The sequence below is a fragment of the Notechis scutatus genome, chromosome 1 (assembly GCF_049901735.1).
Source record: "Notechis scutatus isolate UNSWTSFEM ecotype Mainland chromosome 1, rNotScu1.2, whole genome shotgun sequence".
In the NCBI taxonomy this organism is placed as follows: domain Eukaryota; kingdom Metazoa; phylum Chordata; class Lepidosauria; order Squamata; family Elapidae; genus Notechis; species Notechis scutatus.
Window position 1 is genome coordinate 48,337,463 of NC_142009.1, and position 23,033 is coordinate 48,360,495.

At 37.3% G+C, this 23,033-nt stretch overlaps 1 long non-coding RNA gene across 1 annotated transcript in view; it reads left to right on the forward strand.

Moving 5' to 3' along the window:
• The first annotated feature begins 17,140 nt into the window (after positions 1 to 17,140).
• Positions 17,141 to 23,033, forward strand: part of LOC148132790 (uncharacterized) — a 36,807-nt gene continuing 30,914 nt past the window's right edge. The window contains exon 1 of the long non-coding RNA XR_015749259.1: positions 17,141 to 17,198. This is a non-coding gene — a long non-coding RNA (uncharacterized LOC148132790). The remainder of the gene's footprint in view (positions 17,199 to 23,033) is intronic.

The window sequence follows — 23,033 nt, forward strand, 5'->3', positions numbered from 1 at the left end:
ATTATAAAACAATTTTCAGTTCCTAGGCCTTACCATATAACCAATGATTCCTGTTATTCTGTGTTAACTTCTTTGATGCAATTAATTATGAAAAACATTAATTCTTGAATGGATTGCTGCTTCCTTTGTATAGAATATGCTTTGCATAGAAAAAATCTTTTTCTTTTTCTTCAAGATATAAGGTGATGAATTAAGAAAAAGTCTACCAGAAAATTACTGCTAGTCAGGGTAGACAATACAGGGTTAAAATACAGTTTTCTCCCCTTCATTCGGCATCTGACATGGAAGCAATTTAAATTGAAAATACTGGGAACTGAAAGATGTACTTTTTAACAGTAGAAATTGCTAAACTACCTATTAACTGATGCTAAATGTATGGCTTCTTTTTAATCCCTTCACCAACATGATATATAGAGTGTGGGTTCAAAACTACAGTAAACCATAATATAGTTTGTTTTGGACTTAGAATGTGTTAGGCCAACATGGCTTGGTATTGTATAAAGTCAGTCAATTTGGACAATAAGCTGTGTATTAGTGCAACATACACAAAAAAACCTGAATCAACTACATACTTGATTGGATAAGAAGTAGCATTTTCTAATAGGGTAACTTCAATATATATATTTTATCTTAAGACACACAATCTGTCTTAAAAATGTGATTTACTTTTTTACTTTTTTAGAAAGAACATTCTTAATATCCAAACAGAAACCTGAGAAAGAGTTAATTTTCACTAGAAGTACAGATATAAGTTCACTGTATCCATGCCAGAAATCCATGCACAGTTTTATAGTCTAAGAAATCTAATTTATAATTATCAGTATATCCCTATATCAGGAACCAAGCATTTCTTATAAGAATCTGGCAAGCAAGAAAGCTACAGATTAGTGGGGAAGCAGTGACTGTGTCAAAAAAGTCATGATGGTGTTTTTAATTGCACAATCAAGGCTGCCATCTTGACTTTTTCTCCCTTTCTGCAGACATCCCTAATTAAAGACTAGGATATCTCATAGCACTATTTTGCTATTCTGCTGAATATAGAGCAGGGGTGTCAAGCTTACGTCATCACGGTGTCATCATGTGATATGACGTGACTTTTCCCCCTTCACTAAACCAGGAATGGATGTGGCCAGCGCATGATGCATCTAGCTCACGGGTTGTGAGTTTGACAGCCCTGATATAGAGGGAGGTTGCTGAAGTAGAGTTCAGTTGCTCAAGACTCAACAGGAAAAGCTTAACTTCCTTGGCTCTACATCTGAGGACCAGGAACCAGTCAAATGAACTAATTGGGAAACATTTAAGCTCCAACAACCAAGAAAGGCCCAGCAATGCATTGTGTGGTCACCTTTCCTTGGTGTCTTTTATATAACACAGGTCTGTCTTCAACTTTTTTCTGTACTGAGGAAATGCAAAGATTTCTAGGCCTGAGGCACTCAATGTAGTGTTGGAGCACAGAATAGTAATGATTGGATCATATTGTGCTATCCATTGGCTTCTTTCTTCCCTATGCAAACGAATGGAGCTATATCATTTACTTGTACTGGGAAGGTAAAATTTGCCACCCTATTAAAAAATGGGAGCCATTAGGGATACGTACAGAAAAGAGTTTTGTCACCATGTGGACTTTCCTCTTTATTTCCAATTAATTTTAAGTGGAGGAGGAATCAATGGACCATTCTATTTTCTTTTTCTTCCTTATTTTTCTATCTTCCTTCCCTCTATCTTTGATTTGTATAGGAGAAAGGAAAACAGATAAAGTGAATAGGAGCATTTCCATATTTTGCAGGGGTGACAAACTCGTGTCGCCATGGCAGTGTTATGTGACATATTGTGACTTCCCCCCCCCCCTTCGCTAAACCAGGCATAACGTGTGACGCATCCGGCCCACAGATTGCAAGTTTGAGAGCCCTGATCTTTTGTAGTGGCTGTTTTGACCAAGAATCTGCGGTCTGTTTTCATAACATAAACAACCACCCACCCCATTTTCCCAATAACAGACTATACTATGATGTGTCAGCAGCAGCTGAATGAGATTAAATGAATCTGTGCAATGTGGACAATTTTAGAATCCTGCTGGCTGGTGCAAGAGGAGTCTAGGAAGTTCTCAGCCCCTGCTTTGCTTCCCCTTCCAGTTTCTTAAAGAGTGAGTGAAAAAAATAAGAAACCCACACAGACTTCAAATCATTACGATTCAGGGTGAGGGAGTTCCTTTCCCAGATCCCATCCATTTCTGCTAATTCTTCATTACACATGTGGCAACAAGGAGGTGGATTAAAAGCTAAAACAACTACAGAAATGGAATGCATAGACAGTCTCCCCCCACCTTTTTTTTAACAGGACTTCTCTAGGACTTTGTCATTATCTTAGGAGAGACAAGAATTATCTAACCATCTGGCTAGCAGTCTTGAATTAATTTAACTTTAGGCAAGACTGTGTCTCCTTATATCTAAATCCATTCTCTAGGGATTAGCTGACTGAGTCAACTCACACATTTTTAATGGTTCTATGACACATAAAATAACTTGTGTATGGATATTCAAGATTCTCTCTCCCATGGTAGCCATTGTATTGCAATATCACAGGTATATGTCATGTGCCCATAGGTCCTGCTTATAGAGAATTAAATATAAAATTGGTATATGCCAAAATGGGAAATTTTACAAGGCTTGACATTTACATTTTAAAAGGTTGTCCCACCTTTTTTTCTCCAAGACAAAAACATTTTTATTATTGCTATCAATATTAAATATAGGTCTCATTCATACAGTGTATGAGTAGGATCATTTAGTCATTTGTCCACATGGACCAATTTTTTTTATTTTAAAAAGTTGACTTTTCTTGTGTTAGATTCAGTTGAGAACAGAAAGATCTGTTCTTCTTTTTCCAATATATGTCAAACATTGAATGTTTTAAGCTTAGATATTTAGGTATTTGTATACTAAGGTGATGTTGTAGTAAAGTGTGTTTTTTTCTTGATATATATTTATTAAAATTATAAAATCTTTTCATTTAAAAAATTAACTCTGTTTTTTCCTTTTTTGCCATGAAGAAAACTTTTATGCAAATATTTGAGCAAGTGAAATGTGACTGGTATAGTTTTAATTGGTTAGATCAGCTAAAGACATCAAAGCCCCTTTTTATCCTAGAACATTTTATAATACTGTTTTGTTTTGTACATGAATTGTATATTCTGAAAACATTGCTACATTCCTAAATATAAGTTGAACTTAGTTTTGCTTTCCTAATTTGAACATTGTTTATAAGCATATTGTATGTTGTCAACTTGCCCATTTTAGATTTACCAGCCAGGTTATTCCAGTAAAACCCTCCCTTCTGAACTGAAATTGGCTTGGAATCCCCAGGCTACTGTGAGGAAAATATTTTTCATGTTTATGGTCTGTTTTAGTGAGGAGATACAGATGTATTGAATTAAATTAAGAGATTTCCTAGGAGACAATCTGTTCATTGAAACTTCCTAATAATGGAGAATGGGAAAGCATTTTTGTGTAGCCTCTGGAAAATCTTTAAATGTTTGAAGGATCCATTGAAATGGCTTAGAACAATGTATCTCAACCTTGGTGGCTTGGAGATGTGAGGACTTCAACTTGTGGAATTGCCAGCAAACATGCTAGTTGACGAATTCTGGTAGTTGAAGTCCACACATCTTTGGGTTGCCAAGGTTGAGAAGTTAACAGATTAACAGAGATGGAAGGGACCTTGTAGATCATCTAGTCCAACTCCCCACCCAAGCGGGACACCCTATACCATTTCTGACAAATGGCAGTCCAATCTCTTCTTGAAAGCCTCCAGTGATGAAGCTCCCTGTGATGACCCAAAGGGGCGTGGCACAAAGGCAACACAGTCAGATAATCAGTAGGAGTCCCTTTATTAGCTCCAACTTTGCCCCCAATGTTCTGGTTACCTTCTGGTTGGAGAAAAACTCTCCCAGGAATAGCCTTTGGCTGCAGAGAATCAAGTCCAAAACATGGTCAACAAAAACTGTAATTATAAGTCCAATCAAGGCAAAATGAGGTAATTAGTTTGGCAGGGTAGGAGCAAGAATTCCAGACATGAAGGCATGGCAATAACTCAACACAGTTGGGAAGATGCCAGGAACACAGATAACTAAAGTCAACTGAAGATAAACTCATGTTTACTCCCAGCAGCTGCTGCACTCAGCATGATTTCTTTTAAACTCTCATTCCCAGGTGTGGCTAATGAAGGGAATCAGGGCTCTTTCCTCCCCTGTAAGCCATGCAACCCACGTTGGTCTCTTCTCTGTTCCTCCCTGCGTGCCCTAGGATGAAGAGCGGGTGGGCCTGGGTCTTCCTCTGAACTCCCTCTCCCTTGTTCTATGTCTTCCCTGCTCTGTCCAGCTGGACTTTGCCCTTCCCCAGTTTCCTCCACAGCCAATGGAGCCACACTCCCACTCCCTGTCAGCTGTTCGTCTTCCTCCTCAGATTCAGACTCTGACAGAGGCATGACACTCCCACAACTTCTGAAAGCAAGCTGTTCCATTGGTTGATTGTTCTCACTGTCAGAAAATTTCTTCTTACTTCTAGGTTGAATCTCTCCTTGATCAGCTTCCATCCATTATTTTTTGTCTGGGCTTCAGGTGCCTTGGAAAATAGCTTGACCCCCTCCTCTCTGTGGCAGCCCCTCAAATACTGGAACACTGCTATCATGTCTCCCCTGGTCCTTCTTTTCACTAGTCTATAAACACTTTCCTAGAACAATTAAGCCATAGAATACAAGGGGGCTTGGTTTTAAGAGCTGTGGTCCCTGTTAGGTTAATAACCTCAGAGAATTTATTACTAATTGAAACAAAATAATGTTTTCAACTAAAGAGCTCCTAGTATTTAGCTATTTTGTCTTTGTTTGTTTAATGGACTTTCTCTAGGGGAAAAATGAGAGATCATGGAAGGTGACAAATGGAAGGCAGTTTTCTCTGAAATCTCTGAATACTCAGTGGATTGATCAATGTGATTAAATAACAAGTACCCCTCCAACAACATCCTTTGTGGTAAATGACAGTGGTTTGTTTGATTAAGTGTGATTCCTAAATGTCATCCACATTCATAGGTTTATATAGCTTAGCAGAATGTATGAATCTAATTTTAATTTTGTAGATATTCAAAAGAACAACAACAAAAGAATAATTATTCATTATTCTCACAGAGACTTGTATCACTACATTTGAATTATGAAAAGTAAATTGCAGCCAAACAACCTTCCCTTATCTCTCTTAGGTTGCTTTTCCTAGTTTTAGATCCGTGGATGATTTTGAGCAAAATACAGTAGCTCCAAGTCAGCATTAGCCAGCATCAAACTTGGTAGGAGTTATAATTAAATACCTGCTGACCCATAGTTGAAGAAGAGAATTAAAAAAAATAATCCAAACATTTCAGCAATGAAGCAGATGAAGAAAGTTATGCTTTTAAATATCACTAGAGGAGTTTTTATTTTTATTTTTTTAAGAGTGCAAGCACTCAATCAAGTTGTGAAAACTACTGTAATACATGAGAATAGATCTCGGTATGCATCTTTTAGTTTTTTTCATATTTTTAAACAGATAACAAATTAAAACTACTGTATACTGTTTGATTAAAGAATATGCCTGAGGATAATAATTAGAAACCAACTTCCTTGTCGTAAAGGAGTTTAAACAAAATTCAACGAAATTGGAGGAGATAATATATTAAAGATAGGATAAAGATATCCTATGATTATTTTATTTTAGTATTTTTTAAATTTCATGCTGTCCATGAAACTCTGTCCATATGACTCTGGGTAGCCAGAGAATATAAAATACAATATAATAAAAACAGTATGTTTCTTACTAGGGTTAAACAGAAATGACCATTATGCTTTTAATGACCTAACTGGAACTAGTTAAATCACAAATGTCATCTGATGTTTTACTTTGTACATTAATTGCATTGTACATTCTAAAAGTACTGCTACATTCCTGGATGCAAGAACTTAGTTTGCTTTCTTAATTTAAAAATTATTTTAGTGTATCTGTAATTTGTCATTTTTCCCCATTTAAGACTTACCATATTGTTTCAGTAAAACCCTTCCCCCTAGCACAAAATCCATTCATTTTTACACTGAGACTTCTAATCATGGAGAGGCTTGACAGAAGACACAAACCCACTCTCTAGTAGAGTCTCATTAAAGAATAATGCACAACACATGATTTACATTAAGCCATATTGTGATTTCTTTAGTTTGGGCTCAGCATGTTGAACAAACCTAGCAAACTGTGTTTTGTAAAACATATTTTATAGTTCAGTTTAATGTGTGAATTCAGCCAATAGTAATTACTCAAGAGCATATCTTATGACTTAGTGTAATATATGAACCCATTTCATTATTGAGATAAATCGTGTTGAATAAAGGAAAAAAAATACCCAGGGTCATAGACATAAAAGTGTATATATCAATATATAACATTTTGCCTGGCACTCTTATCATACAGGATATCCACTTCTCAAATAATGTGCTAATTTTCAAACGTAGTTAATTAGAATTATGCTGATCTTCACGGTAGCATGTAAATCAGAGCTTGAAGGAAGTTGATGGTGAGGCATTAATTTTCTAACATTGTGATCTACAATGATTCATAAGATAGATAACCACATTTTTGCTTCATATAAACAAATGATTAAGCATTTTGCATGCCATATTTCATTCTCTGTTAGTCTATGATGAATACATTATGTCTACTTTACCACAGTAAGACCAATCAGCAGTGCTGATTCTGTCTTTGACATATAACAGTTACCCTAATTAGGGCCTAATCCTGTGCACAATCAAATTTTGACCTTGGCAAGAGTTCACTTTCTTAGGAGTCATCATGACTAAGCTTTACTTCCAGACAAATAGATTTCCAAGCATGAAAGTGACTGACTAAATAACCTCTCCTTTGTTATTATGATCTCTTTGTTATCATAAAATATGCATTTAGTTGTAGAGTAAGAAGGATAATTTGAACAATACAATGAAGACAATTTTTAAAATGTGTATTCTGATAGTTAGAAGCACCATTCAAATACTCACAAACATAGTATTATGAGCCAAGCATACAAGTGAAGTCTCCAGTATGTTCAACATGTTACAAATAACACCTTTATGGAGAAATGGATTAGCACTTAATGTTGTATACAGTTGTTTACAATATATGGTGTGTACAATTGTAAAATTATACCCAAAAGATAAAGAGATAATTATTAAACTATTACAGTTATGCTGACTAAAAATTATGAGAGGTAGCCTGAATTTTTAAAAAGTGAAATTTGTGCATGCCATTATCAACAGTGAGTTTAATTAGCAAATTTTGATGTAGGTATTTCTAGTCATTATTTTTTTTTAAAAAAAAGGAAATCATGTCTGCTGCTTAAGCAGATGGAAAGCTTTGACTGATCTCTGATACCCAGAGATTCCCTTGTGATGTTGCAAAATATCTCACTTAGGTCAATTTTGTTTTAATGCATACTTTGTCCTGGCAGTCTGCCCAGATGTGAAGAAATTAATCCAACTCAAGATTAGTCTGAGAATTTAAGAGATGCATCCAAGACCATGTAAGGTTCTGTTTTGGCCCTTGTGAACTAGAAAAGCTATAAATGCTGAGTGTGAAGCAACTCATGAAGGATTCAGAATGAGATCTTGTTTTCCAAGTTGAGATAATGCAGACTCTTCAAAGCTAGATGAATTGTCTTTGAATACCATGGTAAGATTTGTAATCACGTTTATCAGCCCAAATGATGCATTCTGGAATATTAAAAGTAGTCCCGCTATTCTAGGAGGCTGTGTTAATTATTGATAACACATGTTGAAATCTCAATACTTTCATTGCCTATCTGCTGTAGAACAGTGTTCCCCAAACCTGAAAGCTTGAAGATGTATGGACTTCAATTCTCAGAGTATCCCAGACACCATGGAATAGAATAAAATTATACTGTATAATAGTCCACTGATATATCCCATTCACCCAGTTCCAAAAGGAATACATTGCATTAGAAGTATCAATATTCTTGAGGAATCTGGCAAACATATCTATGGGGAATGAAATGGAGAAGAGAGCCAAATCATCCTCAGAACTATGTACATAAAAGCCATAGAATGGAGAAGTAAGGAAATGATGAACCGAACTCAAGAGTAGGAGATATGTCCTCACCACTTCGCCACCACCGTTCTTCCACTGTTTCCAGGTTTCAGTATCTGCAGTATCAAGTGTTTCTAGATCCAGATTTACTTCAGTGTTTAATTACAGAAACTAAAAGCATCCAGGGATCTGAATCTATGCTGAGGAACTACAATTTTAGAAGTAGCAGAATATTGAACATAAAGCTGCCCTTTCTGATGCTCCCTCCCCCGCCACCCATGTAATGGGTTGGCTGCCTTTGGCTATGATTGCAGGGCAGCTTGAAGCAGCTGGCAAGCAACTATTAGCATAACAAAGAATAGTATTATAGCATTGTTCTATACACTTGTGAGCCTTCAAAATATCTTGATGCTCATGTGCATTTTACACACAGTTAAATTCCCTTTAGAACTGGGCAACTTTAAAACGTGTTTTTAGACATCCATGGGAGAAAAATTATAGCTTTGTAACTTTTCCCCAATTTTACATAGATATATTATCTTCTGTAATATCTGTAGATAATTGTCACATCCTCACCAACATCTCATTACAGCTATAATGCTGTATGCTTTAAATGGAAGATTCTTATACTGTAATTCATTCTCAAAGTAGAGATAGTACTGAGATGAGACTTAAGACACAATATACCCAGTTTTGGATGAACTGCAGAATAAATATAAAGGGATATAAATAACATTCAATGCATCTGAGCATGAATCCTTGATCGCCATTTAAATTTAGTGACATTTTAGAATAGCTGAAGGTATCCCTTGTCATGGATAAACTCCCATGCCCTCCATGTATGTTTGGAATTTGCTCCTTCTCTCTGCTAGTTAGTTAGTATTGATCACAGGATTAGTGCTGGCTAATATGGAGTCACAGAAAATGACTTCATATTTGAAGGATCTCTGGGCAAGTCTTTTTGGGAAAAACCCTTTTGGGACAATAACTATGATCTGATCAGCAACTACTTTGTTTTCCCACAATGTACCTTATGTGGCATTTCTCCAAGACACTGTAGCTAATTGTATGCTACTTAGAAATGTTTCAGATACAGATGCATCTGGCAGAGTACACACAAAAGGCCTATACATATTGATTACACAATTTTCATGAAACAGTCTATATTATGTGGTATCCAAGGTGTCTGATAATAAATGCATACCTTCACTTATGCTGCATAAAATTAATCAAAATTGAAATTACTTTAACCTCAAATTGAAAAACTCTGGTTGAAAAGAAAAGTTGTGATTCCTGTCCTGAAAGTGAAAAGAATTGGGACTGAACATAGTACTGTATTGCTTGAGAGTGTCTATGGAGATTCTCAGTTATCCAGGTCATGGTTGTCCCAAAGGTACTTTTTTTTAAGAAGCAACTTAGACTTTCTGATTTTTCTTTGAAGATGTTTCGCTTCTCATCCAAGAAGCTTCAGAGCTGAAAAAACTTCTTGGATGAGAAGTGAAACGTCTTCAAAGAAATATCACAAAGTACAATTGAAAAAAAGCACCTTTAGGATTTTGCTTGGGAGCAACTAAGCAGAAGTCCATCTCTTGCATACTCACTGAATGGATCTACAAAGTGAAGGCATCATTAAGGCGACATTGTCTTGCCCTGCTAATATTTCCATTCAGTATTGTGAACTACATGACAAGTCTCTTATTTTTATGTGAATACTTTCAATTGTTAGAAATATTTTGTACAGTTATTGTCTTCAAGCAATGGATCTACGAACACTTAGAGGCAAATAAAGCCATTACAAATAGAATAGAATAAAAACTTTATTGTCACTTTAAATGTACATTAATCAGCATATATTAAAATGAAACTTTGTTGCATTCAACTCTCAAAAGAAAACCTTTATGCATATACCCGCCACACATATATGAAACAGAGAAACATCTAGTTCGAATGTATACATGTGTACATGGTGAGAAAAACAAATCTTGCGAGTTTACCAGATGGATGGCATAGGGAACAAAGCTGTTACAGAATCTGGTAGTCCTGCTAGAAATACTCTGAAACCTCCTCCCAGAGGGGAGCAAACAGACTGTGAAGTGGATATGTGGGGTGTGTAGGGTCTCTAACATTGCTTTGAGTGCTAAGCACATAGCGCTTATAAGCAGTATCCTGAATAATGGGAAACGAGCTTCCTATAATTTTCTCAGATATCCTTATCACTCTCTGTATGGACCTTCTATCTGAAGCACTGCTATCACCAAACCAAACAGTGATACAGTTTGTTAAAATGCTCTCAATCGTGCCTCTGTAAAAAGTGTACCAAAAAAAAAACCTCATAAAAAGTGGCCAGGACAGAAGGAGAAAGATGTGCTCTCCTCATCCGACACAGAAAATGCAAATGCTACTTTGCACGCTTCACTAAAGATAACGTATGAAGAGGCGGCCCTTAAAATATTACTTTCTCCTCTGGTGTAAAAACTACATGACAACCAATAATAAAGCTTTGGAGTTGGAGCCAGAGACATCAGAGGAAAGCACCTGGGGAACACTACTATTGACCTCACAGACAGTTGGCATTTGTGTCTTATCCTCTTTCATGTTGCTGTCTGCTCCCTCTCTTTAAAGCATGGCCTGCCAGAAGATCCTGAATAGGGCTCAAGTGACTAATGGATTGCATGTTACACCAGGACTGGAGACGAGAGTAACAAAATGCAATGACTTCTTCCCAGCTGTGAACAACTTGGCAATCCAGTTATTGAATGGACAAACTTGGAAGAAAAAAGTGATTAACTGGAACAAAGGCAAACTATAACTATAGGAAGATCAGGATTACCAGATATCTGAACAGGCAAAGTTGGATGTAGACAACTGGCAAGGAGGGAACATGAGGGCAGGGGGATGAGAGGACATGGCATCCATGACAACAATTACAGTGAAAAGGACAAAAAAAAGTACATGAGCCCAAACATATATAAAATTACTTTTTCTAGCATCAGAAAGACTAATTTTTCAATCTTAATGTTTTTCCTACAGATTATATCCTAGTGATGATATAGAATTGACAACACACTTTTCAAATTTCCCATAGAAACTTAGATGGGTCATGTGATCACAGACTACAGATATCATAGATCTGAAGGGCTGGATTGAAGCCAACTGCTGAAATCAGGAAGTAAATTAAATAATGTAAACCTTAGCTATTGAATCTGTCAAGAGAGGAGGGAAAGAAAGAAGCAGTCACAGGGTCACAATACACAAAGGTTTGAATGCGAACTATTGTAAAATCAGTCCCCCGAACAAAGTAAAATATTCTCAAGACACTGAGAATATTTGATTTTAAGGGTATGCTCGCTGGACAAGGGACATGAGAACAAAAAGGACATGTTCTCCTTTTGTCAGAACTTCTGTAACTCTAAACAACAACAGCTTCTAGCAGATCCAGCCAATCAAGGCCAGAATTGAGGAAGACAGAAAGTAAGAGTTCATAGTTGTAGGCAGGGGTGGAATTCTACTGGTTCGGACCAATTCGGGCGAACCAGATGTTAAGTTTTCAACTGGTTTGCTGAATCGGTATTTCAATCGACCAGCTGACCCCGCCCACCCCTATCATCCCCTCCCAGGAGTTTCCATGTAGCCCATTTTCGATGCAGGTAAGTTCAGGGTCCACATGGAGGCTCTGGGAGGGGGAAAATGGGCCTTCCAGAAGTCCGGAAATTGCCTGTTTCTGGCTTCTGGAGGGCCTCCAGAGCCAAGGCGAGGCCATTTTCACCCTCCCAGAGGCCCTTGGGAAGGTGAAAAACAGCCCTCCCGGAAGTTCAAGTAGGCCACGCCCACCCAGCAACCGGGCAGTGAACCGGTTACTGGGATTTTTGAATCCCACTCCCTGGTTGTAGGAATAATATCCAGAAGGTGATAGGCTTTCATCCCTGGTGTAAATCATGCTAAGAGTAAGGAAAGTTTCCTTTTCCTTCTGGATAGTGTGCAACCTGGGCCTAGAAGGAAAAGATAGGTGATCAAGTGGGGCAAGAATGAAAAGAAGAAGTCTTGTTCAGGCTTTCTCCAAATCTTGAGCCAATATTGTTTTGAATGAATATTGCTATATTTTCGTCATGCTTGCAGCTTTTCAAGGTATAGAAGGCTCTGCCCAGAGGGAAAAAAAGAAAGGAAGTCTATTAAATGGAAGTCATGCCTCAAATTGTAACCAGCCCCTCCCTTTGCCCCAGACCTTCAGACCTTCAATTCAATTCAATTCAAGCCTAGAGCTGATGCCTGGTAAGAGAAGAGGGAGATGCCTGAGGCAGGTAAGGGCATGGCAGATAAGGCTACCTGTGAGACGTGCCAGTGGGAGGTGCTGGCAATGGAAATCTAGGTTATTTTCTGTCAAACCGGTTGCTAGGGAAATTACACATACCAGTATTTAGAATCATTGCAGAAAATAAAGAGGGAGCAGTAGAACAATCAATGGCATTTTCCTGAAGCTGAATCCTCCCTTGGGTTTTTTGCCTGTCAGAGATGTTTGCTGCATAGAGATCTTTTTCAGAAGGAAGGATTTTAAACTGAAATCCTCATCTGTAATTTTCCTTGCCTACCTCAGATTGAGAGACCTGACAGAGCAGAAAAAAAAAGTAAATTCCTGATTAGGTTCTGTCAGCGTGTCCTCCCACTAAACCTCATGTATGTGTGGCAATGAAGGAGGAAGACTGAGAAAAAGTTATGGCATCCACATGCCATTCATTCATTCCTATTAGATATTCTTGTCAAAGTGAAATATTTTAACAAAAAATATTAACTGCTTAAGTACAGCATTGAAGCAGTATGAGTTGATCAAGCACATGGATATGACTAGATTTACAGTAAAATGTAACATTGATTATTAACCAGAACTTTGATTAAAACTCTTGGATACTTGCTTAAAGCCTTTTGGTGGTTTGATTTAGCTTGTTTATAAGCTGCTTTTCAATTGTTTTTGTAGAAAAGTGTTAGGAATAAATGTCACGTATCAATTGAAAATATGTTTTCTTTAGAACGATTATTTACTACAAAAGCAATAGTATCCGCAGCATTGATAAAATGTCCAAGTTTGGGGAGGTATCCCCTCCAAAAAACAGTATTAGAAAAAGGTTTGCGGAGATAGACAGAACCTCAAATGTGGAGTAAGGAAGAAAGAGGATGAAACTAAAGAGGAGATACAATGGAATGGAGAACGTTGGGGAAGGACAAAGCTTGCAGGTTGTCTAGAACTGTGAGGAGGAACATCTCAACATTCTGTTACAGACTCATGTAGATTGAACTAAAGCCAAGCAATTATGTTTATGCACTTAATATCTGTTCAAGTTGCTAGTTGTTTTGTTGTTGAGATTTGATGTTTTTAACCTGGGTATTTAGTTGTAAACTTCCCAGAGTAACTGAAGGATGGAAGGAAAGAAGGAAGAAATTCTGATTTATGCCCATGAGAAAACTATATTCTACCATATACGGCAGTGCGATATATGAAAAATGGCTATTACTCTGCTGTGAATATCTAGACTTGTACATGCAATATACCCTTTTAAAGAATTATTGCTTATGCTTTGAACTACTTGGCCATGGATGGTATTTTGCCCAATCCTTACCCACCTTTCCTTCACCTCAGGCTTTGCTCTTCTTTTTCTCTAAATCCTCCCTGAATCTGCAAAAGCTGTTCCTGACAGGTGGTCTTGGCAGCAAATTTCCAGATCTATAAGATAGTCAATGTTCAGGGACAATCACCTGAGTCAACTAAGGATCAAAAAGTACCTCAAGACAGGAGACAAACGGTAAAAGGATGCTGGAAGGAATTTGCAAAAAGCTGCTTTGTTTAAGCCTTCTAAACAAGACTGGACAAGAAAGTGAAGAAATACACCATAAGGAAGACTTCCGCACCTGCCCTTAGGGAGGAATGGCCTGACCAAAGAGCTCTTTTCTAACTTTAATCTCTGTGATCTCCAGTTAATCATCACCTGTGAAATCCTTGCTCTGAGGGAATGAGATAATTTCACTTGTGGCCAAAACATTCGTTAAATCTTTTTCTAATAAGAGGAGCTTCACATTCAACAACAAAGAAAGAAATTGGACTTTTTTTCCCAGCAAGCTGAAATCATACAGACTACCTGAAGTTAAAACACTGCAGTTTTATTTTCAACAGGTTAGCCTCATTTTACAGCAGAAGCCCTTTTGCATTTCAGTCTTGATTTTTATAAACACTCTTATGCAGGAAAATTTGTGCAATGAAATAGGGAAGTATTAGCATTGGTTCAAATCTTGAGGAGACTCACAATACCTTTTACTGTGAAATGATGATGAATGAGTTTTGGAAAAGGAGGCGTGAAATGATTGATTCAGTTGTTCCAAGTTGTAACACCTTACCTCCCCATTACAACATACATGACTGAATGAATCTAGATGCAGAGACTGGAACAGGATTAGAATTCTGCACTTGGACTATCCTGCTTACTTTAAGTAATTTATTGTTAACTGCTCTTAATCCCACCAGATTGGATCATAACATAAGGATTATTATTGAGTTTTGTTTTGTTTGATAGGCTGTGTTTGTGTGCCTGTGAGTGAATCTCCAGCTCTAAAGCAAAGGAAGAAATCTAGGGTAAATGTAAAATAATATACACATCTGATGGATTAGCTGTCTCTTGTCCAGAAGTACCACACCTTGTAATTAGAGAGCCTGTTAGTCTCTGACAGAGGAATGCATTGGGCGTAGGCCCTCTTAGATTTATAGGCTTTGGGGCTTGTGAAGGAGCCTGAGCCCTTTTGGAGCTGTAAAGTTGATGAGGCTTTTATTTAAACTACAATGCTGTTTAGAAACTCTGGCAGTTCCCTGGGCAACACAGAATCAAACATTTTCTTGCTAGAACCCAAGGAAATTTAACATGTAACAAAAGACTACTGCAGCTTTCTGAGCCCATCATTTATAATTTTAATGACTTGATAACCAAAAGTTATCTGGCCAATAACGTCAGATCTGGGAAACCAACATCTACAACTAGTGGGCACATTTAATTAGAAATTGGACAGTGGCCTTTTCTTCTTTGGTGATTAAACTCCCTTTTTGTTTAGTCTCTTTTTGCTGTTGTTAGCTGGACGGCGCCTTTTCACTGCAATAGTACCAAGAATGATCAGACCTAATCATGAGTGTAGCCTTCTTGAATGCAATGCCGTTCAGATCAGCTGCAAAGGCTATTTAGCAAATTCTCGGCATACTTGGACGGTTAGGAAAGGCTAGTAAAGCAGGTAGAATAATCATTATTTTCAAATATGTTGGGTTAAAGCATTATCAAGGTAGCTAAAGAGGATGAGATTTGTTGTTTAGCATATTCTCACACTGCAAGGATGAAATTATGTTGACACTTTACTTGCTAGGAAAAAGCCACATTAATAACGAAAAATATAATAATTGCTGTCAAAAAGCTTACAGGCCCATGGCGCCCAATAATATATAATCCTGCATACATTACTTTCCTGAAATTTCTGAATCAAGGACTTTGGGCACATTCTTAAAGATGCAGGGAAGCAACAAAGGAAATAAAGATACTAGGGAAATCTTTCTACTGTCAGAGGCTCATAATTTAATATCTGTAATGCCCAGAGGCAGTTTTTTTTAAAACATAGGCAACATTTTTCTCCTTGGGAATGATGATAGCAGTGGCAACTCTAAAATGACCATAGAAATATGGTCTCCTAATAATGCCATCTTCCATAGCGATATTTGGGAGGAAGCATGGCTACCCATTTCCAGGGGTGGGATTCTACAGGTTCTCACCTATTCGCTAGAACTGGTTGTAAACTTTCTAAGCAGTTTGGAGAATCGGTTGTTGGAAGAAATCTTTTGGTTTTTTCCACCCTTCTTACATTCTTGGCAGTATGCCTAGACTTACTGTCTCCAAAGGAGGTGTTTTTTTCTTTTCTTTCCTGGTACATTCTTTAAGGGGAAAGGCTGTTTAAAGCTTTTTACACTGCTGTTGGGAAGAAATACTCCCCTGTTGGAGTTAGCACTTTGAAAAAATAATTGAATAACGAAGCAGAGCTGCCAGAAAGAAGCTTTTAATGACAAGGAACCAAGATGAGTGACATTCAGCAAGGCTTCTTGGCTAGCTAGAAAGATTGACATTCGAACATGAGTTTACATACCCTTTTTGAGTTTTGGTCTAAAACTGGAGACCATTCAAAGTTACAGTGGCACTGAAAAAAGTGACTTATTACCATTTTTCACACTTACGACTGTTGCAGCATCCCCACTGTCATGCGAGGCCAGGCGAGGAGAAGCGCCCCTTGATGTGAGTGACGTCGAGTTGGCCACACCCACCCAGTCACATGACCGGCAAGCCACACCCACTAACTAAGTCAGGCCCACAGAACCGGTTGTTAAAAAAATTGAACCCCACCCCTGCCCATTTCCAACTCATTTCTGGCAAAACAGTAACTGTATCTTCTTCCCCCCTAAGTATCAAAAAGAAATTAAGGAAAAGAAGGAGAAAAAAGCCACTGGACCTATCCTGCATTGCCCAAATTGGCTATATTTTAATTGCCTTACACCTAATAGTGAATGGCATTCTATGTGTGAAAATCAGCGACTAGTTTGGCCCTAAATGCCTGTTTCAATCAAAGCAAAGCAAAAACCCCTACTTCATCTACAAAAGAGTAGCTTTCAGCTTCTCGGCTTCTCTTTTGCAATAGCCATTAGTTGCCATCTTGTCAAAAACTTGCTCCATGGCTCTCTGCAAAACTATCCTCATTATGTCACATGGACCAGGAATTTGCATATGATTCCTGTTCTTTCTATATGGAAACCTTGAGATAATCTCTGTACATTTTGCTGATCTTGGTTTTAGCTTCAAGGACTAGGGTTTGCAGTTGAAGAACGACCCATATAGTCAGCGGCAGACCGCCGGCGGTTCGGACCAGTTCTAGCAAACCGGTAGTTCCAACCATCAGCTGGCCCCACCCACCCACCCTCCCCCATCCTATCCTGTCCTATATTTCCATCTTTCTTGCTCAGCTGATTCATGTGATATAGCGAATTTCCACGCCTCAGCTGTTCTACTTACCGGGGCTGCCCTAGAAGGTAAACAGTTAAGCTTCAAATTAGTGTATTTTGCTCATGCACGCGCTCACAGAACCATTGTTAAACCAGTTGCAAACCACCACTGCGTATAGTTAACTGCTTCTTATTCATTATTTCAGTCTTTTAAAATGCTTGATTTGCAGCTTGAATTGTTGTAGCTACTGTATCCTACATATCTAGGACAATGCCAAATTAAGGAGATACCTACTCATTGGTTATGAAGGTCTTGTATATCTCAACATAATACTTAAGGCAGTTTGGTTTTATTTTATTTTAAATTAATTCCCAGAGTTTCGAAGGGTAGTTTATTACAGACACTCCCATATGGCTAGTCCACACACACACAAAAAACTTTTATTTTTCTGGCAGGCTTTCTTTATCTTTCTACCACAAATGTATGGCACATGGAGATTTAGCAGTTGTAGTTTTCCATGACATTTGTTGTCATGCTGGGAAATGTTTTACCAATTGAATCCATGTCTGTTATATTCCTGCAAAAGAAATAGATTTCCTGCTGGGTAAAAAAAGATGGCAACCCTATACTGCTGTGAATTTTCTGTTGGAAATACACCTTTCTCTTCAGTACAGTGTGATGGCCATCTGTGTGAACAGAAGGAATGGAGACAAATTTTATTGGCTTTGCATTTTAATGGAAACTTATCTAATTCATACTTTCCAAACCAATTAATGAAGTGAAATTGGTTCTCATTTGATATTCACATTTTGCCAAAGTTTGATGCAGTTTTCCAGTTAAAAATGTATACGAAAATTATATATCCTTTATGTATTTGGGGGCCTCTTTTCATTAAAAATAATGCCAATGGGATTTTTTTTACAACTCCATTTATCTGTGAAAATAATATCTATAGAATGCATGATATATGGAGAAATGGGTTGTAAAATGTATAGGTGTACAAAATTGTGTTAAAATTGCAGATTTCAGGAAAATGTGCCCAAGAATTTGTAAAACTTTATTTTTAAAAAATAAAAAAATATGTGCCAAACAAGTATTATAGGAAGCAGAATGCATAGATTGTAGAACAAACCAAGAGCGATTGGTTCATATATAGTTCATATGACCCTTCAAGAACTGAAGGGTCAAGTAAATTTGATCTGGAGACAGTATTGTTAAAATATAAATTCTATGTAAGGAAAATAATCCGTATACTTTATTTATGCAAAAAACAACCTGGAGAATTATGGGAAGTAATAAGAGACCTAGTAAAACATGAAGAAGAAAACTCTTCCCCAGATTTGAAAAGATAAATGTCTTCCAGAAGAAAGTGAAGAGATAGCCAGGAAGTGACAAAGGCAACAAGTATAATGTGTTATAAATCTGTGCATTTATGGAGAGCATGAAAAATAGCATGAACTAGTAAAAAGTAAAAACATAAAAGAGAAAGAGAAAAAAGAAAATAACAGACAAAAGTGCAGAAAGAAAGAATAAAAAGAAATAGAAAGAACTTCTGATTTTTTTTGCAGTAAATATAAGAACAATTATAAATGCTGAATATAAGTAGCTCTTGCAGTGCTGAGCACTGAGACTGAATAAGCAAAACCAGCCTTCTTGCATCAGAGAAGGGGGAAAAAAGGATTTTAAGGCTCATTTTTTTCAGATAATCTTGAGCCTCAGGAACTCTCACTTTAAAAGTCCAATGCTGTTGCCTGTTGTAGTTTTTTACTAGTTAGAAACCACTGCCTCCCGTACTAACAAAATCACGTTCACAATTGTTTGTGCAAGTCTTTCTCCTCCTTTAAAAGCAACAACTAGAAGAAATCTGGCTGCAAGCTGGCTTGCGTTTTCTTGGAGTGAGCTTATGCTTTGTGTGTTCTAGTCTGCATTGAATGCAAATTGATCCTTGTATAATAATTCTGTGGGAAAATCCAGCCCTACCGGCATAACTGATTTGGCATGGCACTCGGCTTTAATTGCTTTCAGGTTTTACTTGCAAAGGCCAAAAAAACTGAAACCCCACATAGTGTTGTGCTGCTTTTCCTCTGCAGATGGAGTCTCTATGGAATATATGACTGAAGATTGAAATGTGCACATTGAAATGCAGTGGGAGGTTTTTAAAAGGTCCAGCAGATGTCTGACTGGTGGGCCTCATGGCAAATTAATGTTTTATTAGGCAGATTCTGTTATGAAGCAGGAGCATTTCCACTGGAGCCAGATCTTTCTCAGGCTTGGATGGACTTTGCGGGCCTGAGTTAAGAATACAGCTTCAACAGGGGCCCACAAAATAGATCTGACGAGTTGCTTTTTCTCAGCTTTAGTTTCACAACTGCAAAGTGGGAATGAGAATTACCAGTTGGCCCTTTGCTTCTGACAGGAATAAAGGGCCAAAATAGCTGAAGATCTGTGTAGTAGAATAGAAATTTGTAGCTAATCATAATTTTTCTTCTCTATGTATGTATTTATACAGACCAAATAATTTTTCTTTGCTATCCTGCGTACAGATTTCTGGTGAAATCCCAGTGAACAATGTTAAACAAAGTGGGAATTACTTTTGAATGTAATTTTCCAGATAGTTTATTTAGTATCATTGAACTTTTTTTTTCTTATTATCTAAGAAAATAAACATTTACAATTCTTTTTATCCAACTGTTCATAGATCTAAGAAATAGTGCTGGGCAGCAGTTAAGGCATTACAATACATTATATGACTGCAGAGATACTGATTTGAATTCCCACTTTCTAGTGATCTTGTGCCAGTGATCTCAATCGAATCTACATCACGATGCCACAAGGGAGAAGGGACAAGTTAAGAATACAAGAAATAAAGATCCTGGGAAACATCCATTTGTATACTTCAGAGGATGATTCCTTGGGGATGTTTCACATCAAAGTGGCTCCCTTTCTTTTCCCTCACTCCCCCACCCCCATTTAAAATATTTTGCGCCATTTGCCAAAGAACTGCAGTTTTTCTGCCAGCCACAGAGGAAGTGTAAATTCATTTACACTGGTGTTGGGAATATAGTTGGGGAATGACAGAGTATTCGATCTCAAAGATACAAAATATATAGCCCACCTCTTCCATATTTCCAAATTTAATCTTTTTTTAATCTCTCCAGATGACAGTATTGGTAAGATAAATAACACTGACCCTCTCAAGCTTTGCTTTACTGGTGTGTGTATGTGTGTGTGTGTGTGTGTGTGTGTGTGTGTGTGTGTCCATCCTGGAAGAACCCTGGGAATGTATGTCAAGAATATATAATTTCAGCATGGTCACCCAAAGAATGAAGATCACCCCAGCCTCTGCAATGATATAGAAAGATGGAGGAAAGGTCAATTGCTACTCAATGTGCTACTGAAGAAGAGCTGCAGGTCTTTTGAAGAGTTAATGGTGTTTATGACCTACCTAGGTTAAAGTCTTTGGGATGTTTTGTTGCTAATGGTGCCATTCAGGAAAAGAAAATCCAAACAGTATTACTTTCATATTCAGGAAGGATATAGCAAGGGTAATATTTAGGCACAATGCAATCAGTGATGAATAATATCAGTAGGCTTCACAAATGGCCTGTTTGTATCATGATTATGTTATAATCAATGGTGCAGATCAAATTCGGGTTGATGAGTTTTATGATCAAATTCAATCTCAAATCAACACAATATGCAGGCAGGATTGGAGATCAGAAGACTAGCATTGGAAATAATGTAGAAGAAAATGTAGTTGGGTAGCATGGCCTAGAAAAATGAAGCAGGAAAATGATTTATCAATTACTGTGAATCCAATGATCACCAGAAGCACACAGAAATCTAATTGAATATATTATTGTCACAATGTCACAAGCAGTGGAACAGCTCAGTTAAGTTTTATATATATATATATATATATATATATATATATATATATATATATATATATATATATATATATATATATATATATATATATATATATTCCCATCACTTTCAAGGACATCAGGAATTGTTTTGAAGCCCTGAACCTCATTGATAAGAACAAGGGACATTACGTAATTATATCAAAGAAGTTGTTTGACATAAATGTTGAGACTTCCAAAGATCAAGAAACAGAAGAAAGCAAATGGAATGTTAAATCAAACTGGAAATTGTCAAGAAAAGAAGGCAAGACCAGAACAAAGAATTTCAGATAGCTGTTAGAAGACACATAAAGAAATATTACAACAACATTTATAGAGACATCGAAGAGGAAAACAGACTTGGAAAAGCAAAGATAGTTCTCCAAACTATCTCTGAACTCAAGAGAAGATTTCAACAGTTGGTATGCTAAAGGACACCAAAGGACAGATAGTACCTGTTCACAGAAGGTCAAACATAGATGGAATGTACACTGAAATCCTGTATGTAAAGCTGTCAAAATTCAGGATATCTTAGGAAATATTCCTTACTTATGAGAACCTCTAATAATGGAACATTAAGTTAGCACTCTGGCTATAACTAATTAGAAGGTTACAGGTATTAATAGAATATCTAGAGTCAAACTCATGGCCTGTGAGCCGGATGCATCACACACTGGCCACACCCACGCCTGGTTTAGCAAAGGGGGAAAAAGTCGCAAAACGTCACAGTGTCATCACAAGTTTGACACCCTTGATCTAAAGAAATATGGCAAGCAACAGAAAGATGAGCAAAGGCTTTGGTCAAACTATGCCAGCAACCTTGAGTTTATTGGACCATGATATCACTACTTCCTATATTTTAGTTTTGGTAGAGTTGTAGCCACTGTGGGTTTTGGTTTTTTTTGCCTATTACACATGCACTAAAAGATGTCAAAACATGAAACATTTGTATGTGCTCATTTTGCTTCATGTGACTTTTATTTTTAAAGACTTCTATATACCCCAGCTAATCTGGAAACAGCATCTCCAGGAAATTACTTTCTAGTTAAAGAGGCACTTGACATCTGCAGAACAGCAGAAATCTGCCAACTATATTTTTGGGGCCTGGTAATGTAGATACAGTATTGGTGGCTCCTTCTCAATGCCTCTATTTTCTTTCTCTCTGAAGCTCTGACAAGAGCACTCAACCACTGGCACATTTTTAAACAAACAAGTTGGAGCAAATAGTACATGGTTTTGCTTTGCTGACCTACTTAATTAAAAAAACAGTTTCTAAAAATGGAAATGCTGTTTGATTTAATACGAAGACGGAGCTGTGTTTTTCCAACATCTGTGTCCAGAAAGGAAGAAAAATCCTGTTTTGACTGGCCTTCCTCCATCACATTTTCCCCCCTCGCTTTCAATTCGTGTCTAAAGCACAGTAAGTTACATAAACATTCCATTTCTTTCCATAAATTGGCTTCAGTTTCTGAACAATAGAGTCACTGTGAAGAAGTGAAAAACCACAGACACACCCCACAACTGCTGGTCACACAGCCAAAAAGAACTAAAGATGCATTCTTTGAAAGTACCCAAAAGGAAATCCATGGTCTTAAGGCAAGACCTTTTAATGTTATACTTGGAAGTGTTCCTCCCTGCCACCCCCAATCCCGACTGCTCTTGATTTTCTTCATCTTTGGCTGTCTAGTGCAAAATACTTGACAGAGAGAGAGAGAGAGAGAGAGAGAGCGGGAGAGAGTGAAGGGGGAGAGCAGAAGAAAAAGAAAAGAGGGTTTGGAGGCAGAATATTATTCTCTTTTAAAATGTTGATAATAGCTGTCAGTATTCACTAACTTCTGAATGGTGTGTGCCAGAAATTTGAAGCACCTCACAAAATTGGGAAACGATTTACAGCTAATTTACATACGGCAAGCAATGCTGTTGAAAATGCCCCCAACTGTCTGCATAAAATATTTTTCTCTGAAAGTAAATTTAACATGTTTGAAATTTTAAATTTTAACAGCATTTAATGAT